Source organism: Macrobrachium nipponense, chromosome 35, assembly GCF_015104395.2.
Source record: "Macrobrachium nipponense isolate FS-2020 chromosome 35, ASM1510439v2, whole genome shotgun sequence".
Classification (NCBI taxonomy): domain Eukaryota; kingdom Metazoa; phylum Arthropoda; class Malacostraca; order Decapoda; family Palaemonidae; genus Macrobrachium; species Macrobrachium nipponense.
The window spans coordinates 8,330,579-8,347,309 of NC_061096.1; the positions used below are offsets into that span (position 1 = coordinate 8,330,579).

General features: G+C 39.1%; 1 long non-coding RNA gene across 1 annotated transcript; it reads left to right on the plus strand.

Moving 5' to 3' along the window:
- The first annotated feature begins 13,901 nt into the window (after positions 1-13,901).
- LOC135208194 (uncharacterized) lies at positions 13,902-16,223 on the plus strand. Its single transcript, XR_010313121.1, has 3 exons — positions 13,902-14,100; positions 14,349-14,509; positions 16,049-16,223. It is a non-coding gene; the product is annotated as an uncharacterized LOC135208194 (long non-coding RNA).
- The last annotated feature ends 508 nt before the right edge of the window (positions 16,224-16,731 follow it).

Genomic DNA, 16,731 nt, shown 5'->3' on the forward strand with positions numbered 1-16,731 from the left:
CTTTTTGGGGACAACCTGATGTGTTGAGGGGACTCTCGAACCTCAGGAACTTTTTATTAAGTTTGATCCCAAGAGTCTCAATAACATTATATATTTTCTTTGATTAATATTTGTTATTTTTCAGCTTTTGTCAAAATTTACATACAAAAGAAAATCAGAAAAATATCATGGCTTTTGGAAATTTAATGAATTCAAAGCTAAATAGTGAGAACTGTGGTAGATTCCATCAACTACCCAACAATAGCGGACTTTGGAAGTCAAATCTCACTGTGCCATTGGTGGAAGATTTCACGTCATAAAAAGCTAGTGATATCTATCAAGATTTTTTTTTATGTATTTATTGTGGGTTAGTATTTGTGTATGAATAGAGGAAAGAGAAGTTTAAGTACCCTTGGACCCATGAGGAAAATCTTAGGCACAGTTGACAACTTGGGGCAGTTCACTCCTGAATCTCCTTGTACCACTTTAATTAAGAAAATGATAAGAGGAACACCCGTTCCAACACAATTTCAAATCCAGATCACCCATAGGGGTGTGGAAGAGCAGAAAGAAGGAAAAACAAAAAACCAAATGGAGCCCTATATAATAAACAACAATTCTGAATTACAAAGACAAGTAATAACCCCACTCAATTGAAATAAACAAGCAGCAAATACACATTAAGCAAGGACCAAAAAAATAAACAAAAAAATTTACAGACAGAAACCCACCTTGGCACATTGTAATGACCATTGAACCTGAAAAAACTGGTCAAGGTTTCTGGGTTCATCAAAACTGAAAAACAAAATTCCAGCGGCTTACTAGAGAACAAATGCTTAACACATATATCAAATACGGGATATCGGAAAATGCAACGCATCAAAGGACGGTGAATGGTAATCCAAGTGACAACAAAGACCAATCCACTGCTATTAAACGTAAAAAGAAGTAAATATGTAAAAATAATTGTTACAAACCCACGATACACTGAATTATGTAACAGAGTCTGCAGTCATTATCGCCAAACTGTAACAAAAATCAAAAAATACTACACACCAATCACACTAGGATAATATGGACGTAAACAGTGATTCTCATATCATTGATAATACAAAAACCCAAAAACAAAGCATTGACACCATACCCAATAGTACTTGTAATAACATTGAAAGATTTAAAATATCCATGAAAACGATATTAATGGAAGGAGGGGTCAAACAATAATAATAATAATTATAATCAAAAAATGACATAAGAAAAAGAACACTGGAACAACCCCACCTAAAGGGGAAAACAAGCAAATCTATTACAAAGAAATCCCAAACTTACACAGCGAGAACATTTCAAAAAAGACATTTTTTATCCTCTTCACAAAGTTGAAATACACCCACATTCATTGACTCACTTCCTAAAAGTCACAAACAGACAATCTGAAAATAGTGTTCCAGACTAAATCCTAATCAGCACATCATACTAAACCAAAATCTAACAACCATTCCAAGCCAACCATCCACAAGACCTAGATGTTACACTGGCGGCAATAAATGAGAGGGGCCCCCCCAAACCAGAATTCCTTATCCAAAAAAAAAGGGAACAAAATAGAATATGAAACTAGAAAAATTACAAAGCTAGAAAGATCAAATGCTTCGAACCAAAGAAGGCTAAACCAATGGGCCAACCTCTCCAAACATGCTTATCTTGGGGTGTAATGAAGTGCTCATAAGTACTACAACCAACTACCCATCAAGGGACAGAGGATTGCAATACATAAATGGTATAGAAAATTTTACTAATTACGAAGATTCCAATATCCACACAAACATGAGAAGGAATTTATGTTTGAATCCTTAAAACACAAAAAGACCTTAAAACCAAAAAGGAAATTATAAAAATCAAAGATAGACTCATTAATATTTAATTATGAAAAACAAACAAACTGCTGAATCTAATAATCAGCATACAAATACATCAATAAAAAAAAGTCACAAATCAATTCAAATGCATACAAACTTTGAGACAAAGTAAAATCAGCAGTCAACTGACAGAATTTACCACCAATTCCCCACATCAATAAAAAAAAGTCACAAATCAATTCAAATGCATACAAACTTTGAGACAAAGTAAAATCAGCAGTCAACTTACAGAATTTACCACCAATTCCCCCAATAATGGAATGTAAAATTATTCAGTGGAACATAAACAGACTTCTAACAAGAATCCGTTTAGGCGAACTACGAAGAATTGGACGAGAACTCAATCCTATGTGCATACGTCTACAGCATATAGGAAGTAACCCTACAAATATCCAACACTATAAAATTGCCTGTTATTCACCAAGTGACGGTGGAAATTTAGGCAGAGCTATATACATTCAAAATAGCATAACATATGAACCTTTCAACATACCATCTATGCCATATCAAATAACAGCTATTAAACTGTACATGCCTGACAAAAGTAAAATCATTATTTTTAATGTACGTATATAACCAACCAAATTTCAATGCAAATTTCAGTTATTTTCCTGAACTTATTAGCAATAGTATACACGAACCCCAGCTTGTAGTAGGAGATTTTAATGTACATAATCCTGTATGGGATACTAATAACCCCACTGACATATCTGGAACCAACATAAAAAAAACAATGATGAAACACAACCCATGTTGTCTCAATGAAAGTGAAGTTCCAACATATTTTTCAAATATACACCTAACCTTTTCCTCAATTGACATTTCATTATGTTCAAATGATGTAGCCGAGAAATTTGAATGGAATGTCCTAGACGATTAAGACACAAGTGACCTTTTCCCAATTATTCTGAGGTACTTAAGTAATATCAAAATATTGCCACCTATTAATGCTGTAGATAAAAGCATTCCAAAAACCAAATCACATTCCACAAAATCCCCTGTCCCATGGTGGAATCCAATCTTAACAACCTTAAGTAAAATAAAACATATATTGGGTCGCAATCTTAACAGACTCGAAACTCGCTTTAAATCCCTCAACAAATGCCTTATCCTTAATATAAACATATAAACAAAATAGTTATACAAATATAAACAATTAACCACATTGAACCACTAATATAAACAAATATACAGGCAAATGTAGAAAAAACACAAAGTATAGCTGAAAAAAATCGCATCATGGAAAGAATATGTCTCGAACATATCTTCAAACACATCCACAAGGGATATCTGGCAAAAGATAAGGAAAATCAATGGAAAACATATAAGACCTCCAAGAAGTACAATACATCTAAATGGAAAAATATACCATGATACTTATGAAATATAAAAATATAATTGGAAAAACATTTTGAAAGCATCATTGCTTACTCTAGCCTGAATATATATTTTCAGGAAGCAAAAAGAAAATATAATACTCAAATTTTGAAACTCTTGAAGACCTGAAATATAATTATATTTTCAACATAGATGAACTAGATAATGCCATCAACTCATGTCATCCCTCCACGCCAGGATATGATAAAATATCATTTGAAATTATGAAAAATTAGCTCCTATAGCCCCAGATTGGAAAACAGTGCTACTGAACAAAATGTATAATAACCTTATATTCAAACTAAACAAACTAGTACAACACCTGGATCACAAATTAAAAAGCCTCACTGAGATAAACAAATGGAATAACAAACATACAGATGATTGTGTAATAAATCTTTTGAGCAGTCCCTGGTTATTGGTGGACTCGGTTAACCTTTAATGGACTGATCCCCCTCATATGAGTAGCAACAATAGATTTTGGGTGGTGGACAGATCCACTCATATGAGCATCAATATTACTCGTCATCAATTAGAAGGAATCAGGCAAGGAAAAAAAAGGAAAAGGCTAAGGACTTTGCCCTTCCTTCGCCTTTGAGGGAGGAACAACGCAGTCGTGTTCCCGAGAGTGCTGTTGTTTCGGGCAGTGTTAGTTGTGTGCGCTCTGCAGGAGATGCTTCGTCCTCTGCCTCGAATCTCGAGTGTGTGACCCCCCCCACCCCCCCGTCCATGCACATCACGAGCTTGTTGCAACCTCTCCTGCCCGTGCATGTGATGTTAGTGCTCCTTCTTCTCAAGGCCTATTCGTCGCCGTAAGGATCTCAAGGCGCCTGTCAAGAGGTCGAAGGTAGTGAGCATGGAGTTGATGCAGCTGGAGTGTTTGCCTGCCTCTCTCATTGGTGCTTCAAAGAATTCGACTCTAAGGGATTCTCCTTCGATCTTGAGTGTTCGAATCAGTGTGTACGTCCGCCACGCCTGTGACCATTCATGGATGTGGAGTCATCTGTTGAGGTAAGTGATGTTCCTAGTGTTATAGTGGGTTTGTTCTCGGAGGCTGACGCTTGGACCCAGCCCAGACAGGTTAGCTAGGGTTTCGGACTGTTTGGCTGCTAACCCTTCCGTTAATTTTGGTGGAGAAGGCGCCTTAGAAGAGCCTACACATCCTTCTTGTCGTTGGTCTCTGTTGCTTGAGCAGGAGGAGGGAGACACGCAAGAGTTTCTATCTTCCTTTTCGGGAGTTTTTGATCTCATTTGTGGGTTTAACAATTTGGAAAGTAGGACTCAAGCTCGGTTGTCTTACACTCCTCCTTGCTTGGAAGCCTTGGTGGGAGCTACTCAGGACCCCAAATCATCTTTTCAGCTTCCTTTGTCGGGGTACGTGCAGTCGGTCTTGCAGAAGGTTAACGCCTCTATTTCGGACCGGGACGGGTCACTTCGCTCTAGGGGCTCTACCAAACTACTACTACCCCCGCCTCTCACGAGACATAGGAAGTACTATGCTATTGGCTCTGCATTTTTGTTGGCACGCCATCTTAACCCAGACGTCATTCGCCTGAAGCTGGGTTTGACTTTGGAACAGGTGAGGTCAGTGGCTCCGTCCTTGTCTCTGCAAGATGCCTCAGCATTGGAATCTACGGCGGCCTCCATGTTGCAGGCGGTTTCTTGGCTGGCCTTATTTGCCAGTCTGTTGTAGTCCGGGGGCAAGGCGCTTTCATATTTGGCTCACCTCAGTGCCAATTTATGTGCTAATCTTCTTCTGATTAGAAGGGACGCGGCTTTGTCTAGGATGGAGAGATTGCTAGACACCGAGTCCTTGCTGGCATTGAGGAACGAAGATCTGTTGGAGTCCCAATTTTTGTTTCCTTGGCCAGAACTCGAAAATGCGATAGACCGGCGCCAGGCCGACACCGAAGACCGACTGATGCACCAGGCCGCGTCTAAGTCGGAGTCTCTTCCTCGGAGACGCCCAGCTCCTCCTCCTCCTCCTCCTGTCCGGCAGCAGTCAAGGAGATCATCACCTGGTAGGCCGTCGAGGACCTTGAGTTCGGCAGGGCCTTCCCGCTTGACACAGCCGAAGTCAGAAGATCAACGCCCCTTTCGCTCTCGTTCCTTTAAGCCAAGAGGGGCCCAAGGGGCAGAGGAAAGGGGGTCGTCGGTAGGTTAGGCACTTCTCCCTCTCCTGCGCCACGGGTGGAGGGGTGCCTGGCTGGCCATTGGGCCAAGTGGCAGAGTTATGGGCCGAGAAGTGGGTGGTAGATGTCCTTTGGGTGGGATACCTACTGCCATTCGACTTCTCTCCTTCTCTGTCGGACAAGCTGCAGCTCAGGAAGGCATATCCTCCAGATTCTCTGAAGTTCTTGGCTCTTCTGGAGGAAGTGCAGAAAATGCTGGACAAGGATGTGATAGAGGAAGTAGTGCGTCCGTCCCTGGGATTTTACAGTCACATCTTCTTGGTGCCCAAGGCGTCGGGTGGATGGAGGCTATGATCAACTTATCCACCTTGAATCACTTCGTCAGGAAGACGTGGTTCAAGATGGAGACCCCACGCTCGGTGTTGACAGCTGTGAGGGAAGGCGACTTCATGCTGTCGATATACTTAAGGGACGCATACTTCCAAATCCCTGTTCATCCCACCTCCAGGAAGTTCCTTCACTTCTCTCTTGCAGACAAGATCTTCGAGTTCAAAGTCTTGTGCTTCTGGCTGACGACGGCCCCTCAAATGTTCACAAGGGTCTTCTCTCTCGTGTCAAGTTGGGCACATGCTCAGGGGATCCGTTTGCTGAGGTACCTCGACGATTGGTTATTCTTGGCAGTTTCCAGGGAGAAACTGCTGCAGGACAGGGATTGTCTACTTCAGTTCTGTCTGGACCTGGGCATATTAGTCAACCAGAAAAAGTCGAAACTTGTACCCACTCAAAGGATTCTCTACCTGGGCATGATCATCGATACGACGACAGTGGCAAAAGTTTTCCCATCGGATCAGAGATTGGAGAAGTTGCAGGCGGTAGTGCGCAACTTCCTGTCAAAAGTCACATCAGTCAGCTCATCAGTGGCAGGGTTCTTCTGGGAGTGTTGTCTTCCCTGGAGAAGCTGGTCCCTCATGGGCATCTTCATCTTCGGTCTCTGCAATGGACTCTCCCCTGTTTATGGTTCCTCTGTTTTTGGAAGTGAGAGAGGACCTTCGTTGGTGGTTAGACGACCAGAATCTGTTGAAGGGTGTCCCTCTGCGTTCTCTCCCACCGGACTTCCTTCTGTTCTTGGACGCCTCCCTCGCAGGTTGGGACGCTCATTTAGGCGTCCTCATCGCTTCAGGCGTATGGAGTTTGGAGGACAAGCAGCAACATATCAACATCTTGGAGTTAAAGGCGGCTTTCCTGGGTCTGAAGGAGTTTCGGGGGAAGGTAAGAGGGTCATTCTGTTGTTCTTGTGTTGGACAACACCACGGTGGTAGCCTATGTGAACAAACAGGGAGGAACTGGTTTCACATCAACTTCACATCTTGACCGTCAAGCTTCACCAGTGGGCGGTCAGCAATTCGGTAGAGCTCTCAGCTAGGCATATCCCAGGGAAATGGAATGTGGTCGGAGACAAACTCAGTCGCCAGGATCAGATCCTAGCCACAGAGTGGTCCTTTCATCAAGTGGTGGCAGACAAGCTTTTCCAGATTTGGGGGAGACCCATGCTGGACCTTTTCATGACACACTTCAACAGGAAGCTGGAGGTGTTCTGTTTAGTGGTTCCAGATCCTTTAGCATTGGCAGAGGATGCATCCAACATACGTGGACAACCTGGAGGTGTATGCCTTCCCTCTGTTTTGTTTGATCTGTCAGGTTCTGAACAGGCTGATGAGTTCACAGGTCTCAGGATGACTTTGGTAGCCCCTCTGTGGCCTCAAGCAGAATGGTTTCCAGATCTGCTGTCGTTATTTGTCAGAGGTTCTGAGGGAGATTCCCCCTTGGCGACATCTTCTGTGTCAGCCCCATGCGGAAAGGTTCCACCAGTCAGTAGAATCCCTGTCTCTTCACAGTTGGAGGCTATCAAGTATCTCCTCGAGCAGAGGCTTCTCAGAGAAACAGCTGGGTACATGTCCAGCAGTCTTAGAAAGTCGACCTCCGCAGTTTACCAAGGCAAATGGGCGATCTACTGTGATTGGTGTTATAAACGCGGTTTTTTTCTCACTGCACCTCTATCAGCGAATAGGCAGCTTTTTTAACCTTCCTCAGAGACGAGAAACGTTTGTCCGTTTCTGCTATGAGAGGCTACAGGTTGGCACTGGGTTTGGTGTTACTCCTTAAGGGTATCAACATCTCTTCCTGGGAACTTTCCCTGCTAGTTAAGGGGTTTGAGCAGTCGAGTTCTCCTAGAGAGCTCAAGCCTCCAACGTGGGATGTTTCCTTGGTTCTTAAGAGCTTCACTAAGAGTCCATATGAGCCCTTGCATCGCCCATCTGACAGGAACCTGACGCTCAAGACAGTTTTCCTTCTGGCTTTGGCATCTTCCAAGAGGGTAGGAGAGCTCCACGGTCTGAGCTATGAGGTGAAGCACACCAGAGGTTGGGGTTCGATGTCCTTCGAATTTGTCCCATAATTCGTGGCCAAGACCCAAAATCCCTTGGTGCATGATGACAGGTTCACTTTGTTTTCCATTCCATCACTGACTGACTTTGTGGGTGGTGATGTTCAAGAGCTTTTGTTGTGCCCTGTCCGGGCCCTGCGTTGCTGTCTTAAAAGGACTTGGCACCTTAGACCAGGCTGCTGCAGACTTTTTGTTAGCACAGGCCGTACAAAGAAAGAGGTGTCTAAGAATACTATCTCTTTTTGGATACGGGAAGCCATCGGACAGGCATACTTGGCACTTGATGATTCCACCACCACGTCTGTGCAGGCTAGAGCACATGACGTTAGAGGTATTGGTCCCTCTCTGGCTTTCAAAAAGAACTTGGCTGTACGTAGAGTGTTGAGCACTGGTACTTGGTTATGCCATTCCACGTTCACCTCCTTCTATCTTAAGGATGTTGCCCACAGATCTACGGACACGTTTTCCCTGGGTCCTATGATGGCTGCCCAACGGGTTGTGTAACTCATAGTTGTCCTTAACAGGGCACCTTTGTATCTTACCTAAGATGATTGTGTGGATTAGAGAATGAGTGAGTTGGCTGGTCTCCCTCTTTCTCTTGTATCTTTCCTTCTTCCTTCGGTCGGTTTAAGGAATAGACACGTCATTCGCTGGACCGGTCTGATACAGGTGAGTAAGGTAGTCATACTGATAGTGTGGTTGTGCAATATACAAATATCTTACCCGCTATTTGGTAGTATATGCTCCACTCCTTGGCAAGGAGGAGTTTGGAGTAATACAAACCCTGGTGTCTTGGTTTGTTATTGGACAGTCAAAGTTTCTCTTTGGTTCCCTATACAATGGTTAACCCATATATCATTGTACATCACTCAGGTTCTGAGTGGTTAGATATCAATTTATCTAGCTTCTCAATAGGTTTCAGTCCCTCTCCAAGAACCATTTCTTTTGAGAGCTGGACTGGTGGGTAGGCCCCCAGCCATTCTAGGATGTCCTATACCTCCCTCCAAGTATGAATCTATCCTATTGTTAAGACCGAAGGTTTGTTCGTGTATGAACAAAGGACAAATTTTCTAAGACAATGTATTTTTCATAGCTACAAACCTGAGGTCTTAATGTTATACTGCCCGCCTCTAGCCACCCCTCTGTTTGTTAAGTCATCCTGAGTTGGGAAAGACTGGCGTAGCGACGTCGTCCTTGACCACTCCTAACCCAAGCTATGCATGCGTTGCCATATATCACAAGATGCCTTGCTTTCATCTGCTTTTTAACCGGATCCAGCTAGGCGCTAAAAAGGAAATATAATCCTATTGTTAAGACCTCAGGTTTGTAGCTATGAAAAATACAAATTTTCTTAGAAAATTTGTCATTTTTCCATTTTTCAGGTAGTGTTGTTAAAGCAAACCCTTTTAATTAGCATTATGTATTTGTCCAACAGTCAACTCTTCTCTTGTGGTTAAAGCAGCTTTCCAAGCCAAGGCTGAATTCCTTGCCTGAGGTTGGTCTCAGATCCTTTTGCCTACACTTTATGGTGACAATACGCTGCTTTTTTGGATACAGCAACCACCTCCCACTTGGAACAATAGTTTTCTAACCCAAAATGCTAGGCTAATTTTTCTGTGACTGCCTTTAGCTCAGTGTCATGTATAAGGATTTGTACAGTACAGTGCTTTTTCAGCTACAGTTTCCTTAGCTGCTTTTTGCATTGGTTCTGTTCTTGTTTAAAGCAAAATCAGATGAATGCCCCACATATTTATTTATAAAGGAATGAATTATATCTTTTTCTTTGTTAATATACTTCACACGTTGTTTGTCTGTGATTGTAGACTTTTTTTTGGAGGGGTATATAGTATTAAATACAATACAGGTACAGCAGTGAAGAAGATACTTTTATTAGAGCATGAGGGGAGCAGAACAACTACGTATTTTGTACTTAAGCACTTTGCTGAGGGATGTAAGCTCTTAGTATGTACCATCTTGCTTGTAAGTTTCAGAATGACTACCAAGCATGCCAAATTTAAGATTTGGTTAATGCTTTCAAGTACTTCAGACACTGTATGTTGATGCTGAAATTTTTATTACCAAGTCTGCTGCATTTTCCCTTGTCATCCTCAAAATGATCTCAACGATATGAAATGTATTACATAACAATGATAAATAAAAGCTCATACAAAGTGCTACCTATGTTAGTTCTGGATGTCAGCCTAATGGTCTTGATTAAAATACCATTAAGCACTGTTGACTTTGGTAATGACAGTATTAATTCTTAAATCATGATTTGGGCCAATATGAATAATTTTGATTTTACTAATTCAGCATATAATAATGTATATTTTGGTGGAAGTGCTAATAATTGGCTTTTGAAAACTTTTTACCTTGAAATCGGTATACTGTTATAGTCTTTTACTTTGGAAATTTCATTAACCTCTTACGCAGATTGGACGTATTAAACGTCGAGTCAAAATGTATCCCGTATCCGATTGGACGTATTATACGTGACTCAAAAAGTTTTTTTTTTTTTTAATTCGCGGAAAAAAATACTTATAGGCCTACCGCCAGCCAAAAAACTTTTGAATCACTCGCCTTGGGGGATGCTGGGAGTTCACAGATCAAGGCGTTGTTTTGTTTACAATCGTTACGCAGTGGCGCAAGCACGAATTTCTTTCTTATCGCACTAAAAAGTATCAGTGACACATCTCAAAAATTATTTTGTCACTTTGACATAATTTTTGCACCGTTTTAAATTATCCGTTACATGAAGTATTATATATGAAAATGTGTGCAATTTCATGTAGAATACAAAAAAAAAATACTCATGATTGTAGCCTTTAGCAATTTTGGAATATTTTCATATAAATAACGATAAGTGCCAAAATTTCAACCTTTGGTCAACTTTGACTCTACCGAAATGGTCGAAAAACGCAATTGTAAGCTAAAACTCTTATATTCTAGTAATATTCAATCATTTGCCTTCATTTTGCAACAAATTTGACGTCTCTAGCACAATATTTCGATTTATGGTGAATTTATGAAAAAACTTTTTCCTTACGTCCACGCGGTAACTCTTCAGATAAATTTTTTTTGTGCGATTGTCCTAATGTTTGCACCATTCTAAATTTGCTGTTACATAAAGTTTTATATATGGAAATGTGCGCAATTTCATGCACAATACAACTAAAAACAACCCATGGTTGTAGCTTTTATCAGTTTTGAAATATTTTCATATAAATAAAGTTATGTGCAAAAATTTCAACCTTCGGTCAACTTTGACTCTACCGAAATGGTCGAAAAACGTATTTGTAAGCTAAAACTCTTATATTCTAGTAATATTCAATCATTTACATTTATTTTACAATGAATTGGAAGCCTCTAGCACAATATTTCGATTTATGGTGAATTTATGAAAAAAAAAAAAAAAAACATTTTCCTTACGTCCGCGCGGTAACTCTTCCGAAAAAAATCAGAAATTTTTTCTTGCGATTGTCGAAATGTATGCACCATTTAAAATTAGCCGTTACATAAAGTTTTATATATGAAAATGTGCGCAATTTCATGAAGAGTACAACAAAAAATGATTGAAGGTTGTAGCTTTTCTCTTTTTTGAAATATTTGCATATAAATCACGATAAATAGAAAAAAAACCACGTTCGGTCAACTTTGACTCTACCGAAATAGTCGAAAAAGGCAATTGTAAGCTAAAACTCTTACAATCTAGTAATATACAGTCATTTATCTTAATTTTGAAACAAATTCGAAGTGTCTAGCACAATATTTAGATTTATGGTGAATTTAAAAAAAAAACTTTCTTTCCCTCCACGCGCCGATTCGCGGCCGCAAATCTCCAAAATGCGTACGTCGCATTCTCTTAATATTTGCTCCTTTTCATATTAGGCGTTTTATAGAGTTTCATATATGAAAATGTGCGCAAATTTATGAAGAATACAAACAAAAATATTTGAAGGTTGTAGCTTTTCTCATTTTTGCAATATTTGCATATAAAAAAATATATATAAAAATTTCGACATTCGGTCAATTTTAACTCGTCCGAAATGGTCGAAAACTGCAATTCTAAGCTAAAACTCTTACAGTATCGTAATATTCAATCATTTGTCTTCATTTTGAAAGAAATTGGAAGTCTCTAGAACAATATTTAGTTTGTTCATGAAACTTACCTGTCAGATATATATATATAGCTGTATTTTCTGAAGTCCGACAGAATTTCAAAAACTTCCGGGACACGCAGTGGTCGGCCAGGTGGTTAGTACCCATTCCCGCCGCTGGGAGGCGGGTATCAGGAACCATTCCCATTTTCTATTCATAATTTTTCTGTCGCCGGTGCTGGAAACACCTGTTTTCAGTACCTCCGTCTTAGGATTTTGGAAACTTCATTGCCGCTAAGTATCCTAATTGTCGGGTCTCTCAAGTTTTAGCTACATAAAACTAAAGAAGACGAAGTCCTTCGGACAATCTGCAGTGTTCCGAAAAAGACCAGACTTGCCCATATCAAAGAACACCCTGGCTTTAGTGTTGAGGAGTTCTTTCAAAAAGGCTCCTTCATTGTGTTTGCACAAAGATTTGATATCTTTTGATCTGAATGCTCACGAGGTGAGGGCGCGGCCTCGGAAGCATTTCAACAGAGCATGGCACTCAGTAACATACTGAGGACCACGTTTTAGCGAAGCAACTCTGTGTTCGCTTCACACTTCCTGCGGGATGTGAAGACGGCATATGAGATCTGCTGCTCGCTAGGGCCATACGTGTCTGCAGACACAATCTTGGGGGCAAGAAGTACCACTCATCCTATCCTGTAGAAAATGGTTAGGAAGAGCTCTTATTTTAGTTATTGAGTCGCCGCCAATGGCGACTTCTTAACTCTTAAGCCTTAGTTAAAACACCTTAACTTTGGCTAGGTTGGTCAGGTGGGATATATATATATATATATATATATATATATATATATATATATATATTATATATATATATATATATCATGGATTTATGGTTTCTTCTTAGCCCCTCATGGTATGGTCAATATGGTGCACATTGTGTCACGCCCCCATTGACGATCATCTGGAGTGCACCAGCTTTATAGGTCTCTACCTCGCTGGCAACTCTAGTAAAGCAGAAGCAGACTTGGGTGCACGTAATCACGAAGTCAGCTATGCTAAGGTGGATAACCGGATGTAAATCATCTGCATGCATTTGTTTCCCAAATCCTTCTATTCTGTCCCTTCCCACCTCCAACGGTGGGATTCAGCTATATATATATCTGACAGGTAAGTTTCATGAACAAAATGATATTGTTATGATACAATAAAGTTTGTTCATACTTACCTGGCAGATATATATAATCAAGTACCCACCCACCTCCCCTCAGGGGACAGTGGAAATAAAAATTATGAATAGAAAATGGGAATGGTTCCTGATACCCGCCTCCCAGCGGCGGGAATGGGTACTAACCACCTGGCCGACCACTGCGTGTGCCGGAAGTTTTTGAAATTCTGTCGGACTTCAGAAAATACAGCTATATATATATCTACCAGGTAAGTATGAAACAAACTGTATTGTATCTATAATATCATATTTATAGTGAATTTTTGAAAAAAACATTTTTATTATGTCCGCGCGTTACGAATTCATGCATCATTTTGTGATATTTTTTCTGTGTTGCTTTGATCGTTTTACAATGTGTTATATATCAAAATGATAACAATTTAGTGTACAATACAACAATAAAAAAAAGTAACTAGTTAGCTTTAACTGTTTTTCGCACAGCTCGATTTAAATAGAATTATGTATGAATTTTTTTTTCGCTACCATATATCGTATTATTTATATATGATAATGATTTTTTTTTTTCATTTCTGATGGTTGCATACTAAACTTCAGGCAATGACAAAAAAAGGAGCCAAAAATTAACTCTTAATCTTGAAAACTAAGCGCGCTGTGATTTAAAAAAAAAATTATTTTTTCCGCTTCCGCGCTCACTCCAAACCCGCCTCGGCATACGGGAGACATTTTGGTTTTTAGGGCTTCAGCGTAAGAGGGTTAATAATTTATCCTTCCTTTTAACTTTTATATCATGACAGAGTTATTTTGAATGTGCTTTCACAATTATAGGTGCTGGACAAAGTTTGGCTACAGTTGGAAACATTATGTGATGATCCTTATGTAGCTGATAACCTGGACTTCCAGTTAGCAATTGCTCGTACTTGCACAGCATTGGCTCACACATCTCACCCTCGTCTTATTCACCAGTGTAAGTTAATTATTAATGGAAGTTTTATTCTTGTTTTTCCCTAGTTTTAACAGTCAGTATATTTATGTAATGAATATAAGAAATAATTGGCATAAAAGCTAGAAAAAAAAGAAACTCTTGTTTAAGTATCAGAAATTCTGTAGCATTCTGCCCAAGAGTATTATAGTATCTAATTCTCAGACATGAAGGGACACCTCAAGTCAAGTGGACAACAATACATATGACAATTGATTTTTTGTCTTTTCCAGTTCTTTTACCCCGAATGTGTCGTCTAGCTATTGATGGCAGGCACAGTGAAGAGGAATGGTTAGTGCTTGGCTTGTGTCTCTTGGAGGCCTACTCTGCTCTCACTTGCTGTCAGTTGCCTGATCATGTTATAGCTCACTTTGTCGTGCCTCCTCTCAATCAGGTAAATAGAGTAATGTTAGCGTAATGAAGAATGTCTTGCAGAATGTTAAAATTCTCTCTCTCTCTTCTCTCTCTTTATATATATATATATATATATATATATATATATATATATATATATATATATATATATATATATATAGTATATAAATACACACACACACACATATTTATATATATATATAACTAATGGGTTATGTAACGAATCATAAACATCTCTTATAATTGACAACCACTTATCAAAGAGCTGACATAAAAAACAACGAGTTCAACATAAACAAACAAACTGACAGAAACAACATCGAGTTTAATGTAAAGGAATCTGGACACAGATGTTTTGCAATTTTTATTTTATTTTAATTTATTTTAGTTTACCATTGTATATGTACCCTTTTTACACTTACGTACAAAATGAAAATAGTAATTCTAGTAATAATTTTTTTTCAGCAACTAAGAAATGATTCTCCCAATTCTTTCAGTAATAGGTTCAATCAGCTGGTTCTGAGAACATAAACATTTGCCTAGCCTACATAAATGCGAAAGGCAGATTATTTGGTGATGATGATTTGACATAATAATAATACAGTATAAATGGATTCTGTAAGTAAAATGTCTGTTTCAGTGCCATTACCTTTATCTGAAATACAGCTGTAAGCCTATTTGACTTATGCAAACAGATACTGCAAGTGTAACACCTAACCTAGGTCAGTAGTTCACACACATTTTGTATCTTGTGTATTTTAGTACAATATTGTAACAACTGATAAGGAAGTTGCTGTATAAAAGTACATTAATGGTGATAAAATCATAGCAGGCTGTGGTTAAACACATGTAAGTTACTGACCTACCGAACTGTGTGAGAGAGATATATAGTAGGGGTTGCATTTGGTTTTGAGAGAGTATTTATGTAGTACATTTTCTTATACATTTGTGGGGAAAAGGTAGATAATTGCCTTTTGCATCAAGTTTCATTTTAAAGTGGAGTGAATGATGTTTGTAAGGATATTGAGTGTTTACAGTTATGCCGTATTGATAAGGTAAGCTTTGCACCTTTGGAAAGAAATCTCATTTTTCTAATAATGCTATGGTCGATAGTGAAAAAAAATTTTGTGCTATACTGACTGCTCTTTGTTTAAACACTGTAGTAAAATTAGATGTTGGCAGTTTTTACCAACTCAGAGTAGTACTTGTTTGTGTAATGAAAACTCTCGAAAAGGTAAAATACTTTTGAACCAAACTGTAAAAAATAGCTTCTTTGACTTTTTTTAAGATTAAATCAATTATTTTCCAAACTTCATATTAAGCACTGAATATTTATTCAAAATAGCTGTCTTTCTCATTGCATCAATTGAATAATTTTCAAAATATGAGTAAAGGATAAATTTCATTGTTTTGTATTATAGGTTCTTATAGTATTTGTGTATAGACATAAAAATGCCATTTCTATAAGTTTTTCATATTTCCACTCCCTGAGAAAAATCCACAAATTCTTATGTTGATCTTGAAAATGAAATACTGTATGTGCATTTATTTCTTACAGCTTCAAAAGACAATGGGCTCTGCATCTTTTGAGCATATGGAGACTATCACAGATTTGATAAAAGAATACAGCCTGCGAACTCAGTCTTCTCAGGGTTTTGAGAGGTAAGCTTTCATTTGTAATGTATGTTATTGTACACACATTATTATTATTATTGTGCAAAATTATGGTTGATTCAGCTGCATTAATCTTATACAGGACACTCTCAAGTCTATGTAATGTTAACTTTTCAGTGTTGCTTAGGCTGGTAAGCAATGTGCCAACGCAGGACATGTCAAAAGCGGTGTATTCAGGGGACAATTATTATTCTGCATGAGTAATACTTGGGTGTAGTACATCAATCTTCTTCTCTCTCTCTCTCTCTCTCTCTCTCTCTCTCTCTCTCTCTCTCTCTCTCTCTCTCTCGCTATTTCTTGCTCTTTTCTTTTTATTTGCTCGCAACGTTTTGACTCAGGTTCTTCTGGTCAATCTTCAAAAGGAAGGTTGGAATTGGGACTGTGCTGTTGGGTGTCCTACAGTGTTTTATACCAGTAGTACCAACGGGGTGCAAGGGATACTGATTTTTGGTTGCCTGGGGCCTCAAGGACTGTCTGCTATTGGCTGCTTACTCACTGCCTCAAGACTGTTGTTGGAGTTGATGGTTTATCTGGTGTAGCCTTGATGATCTTCTCAAAACTCAGTTG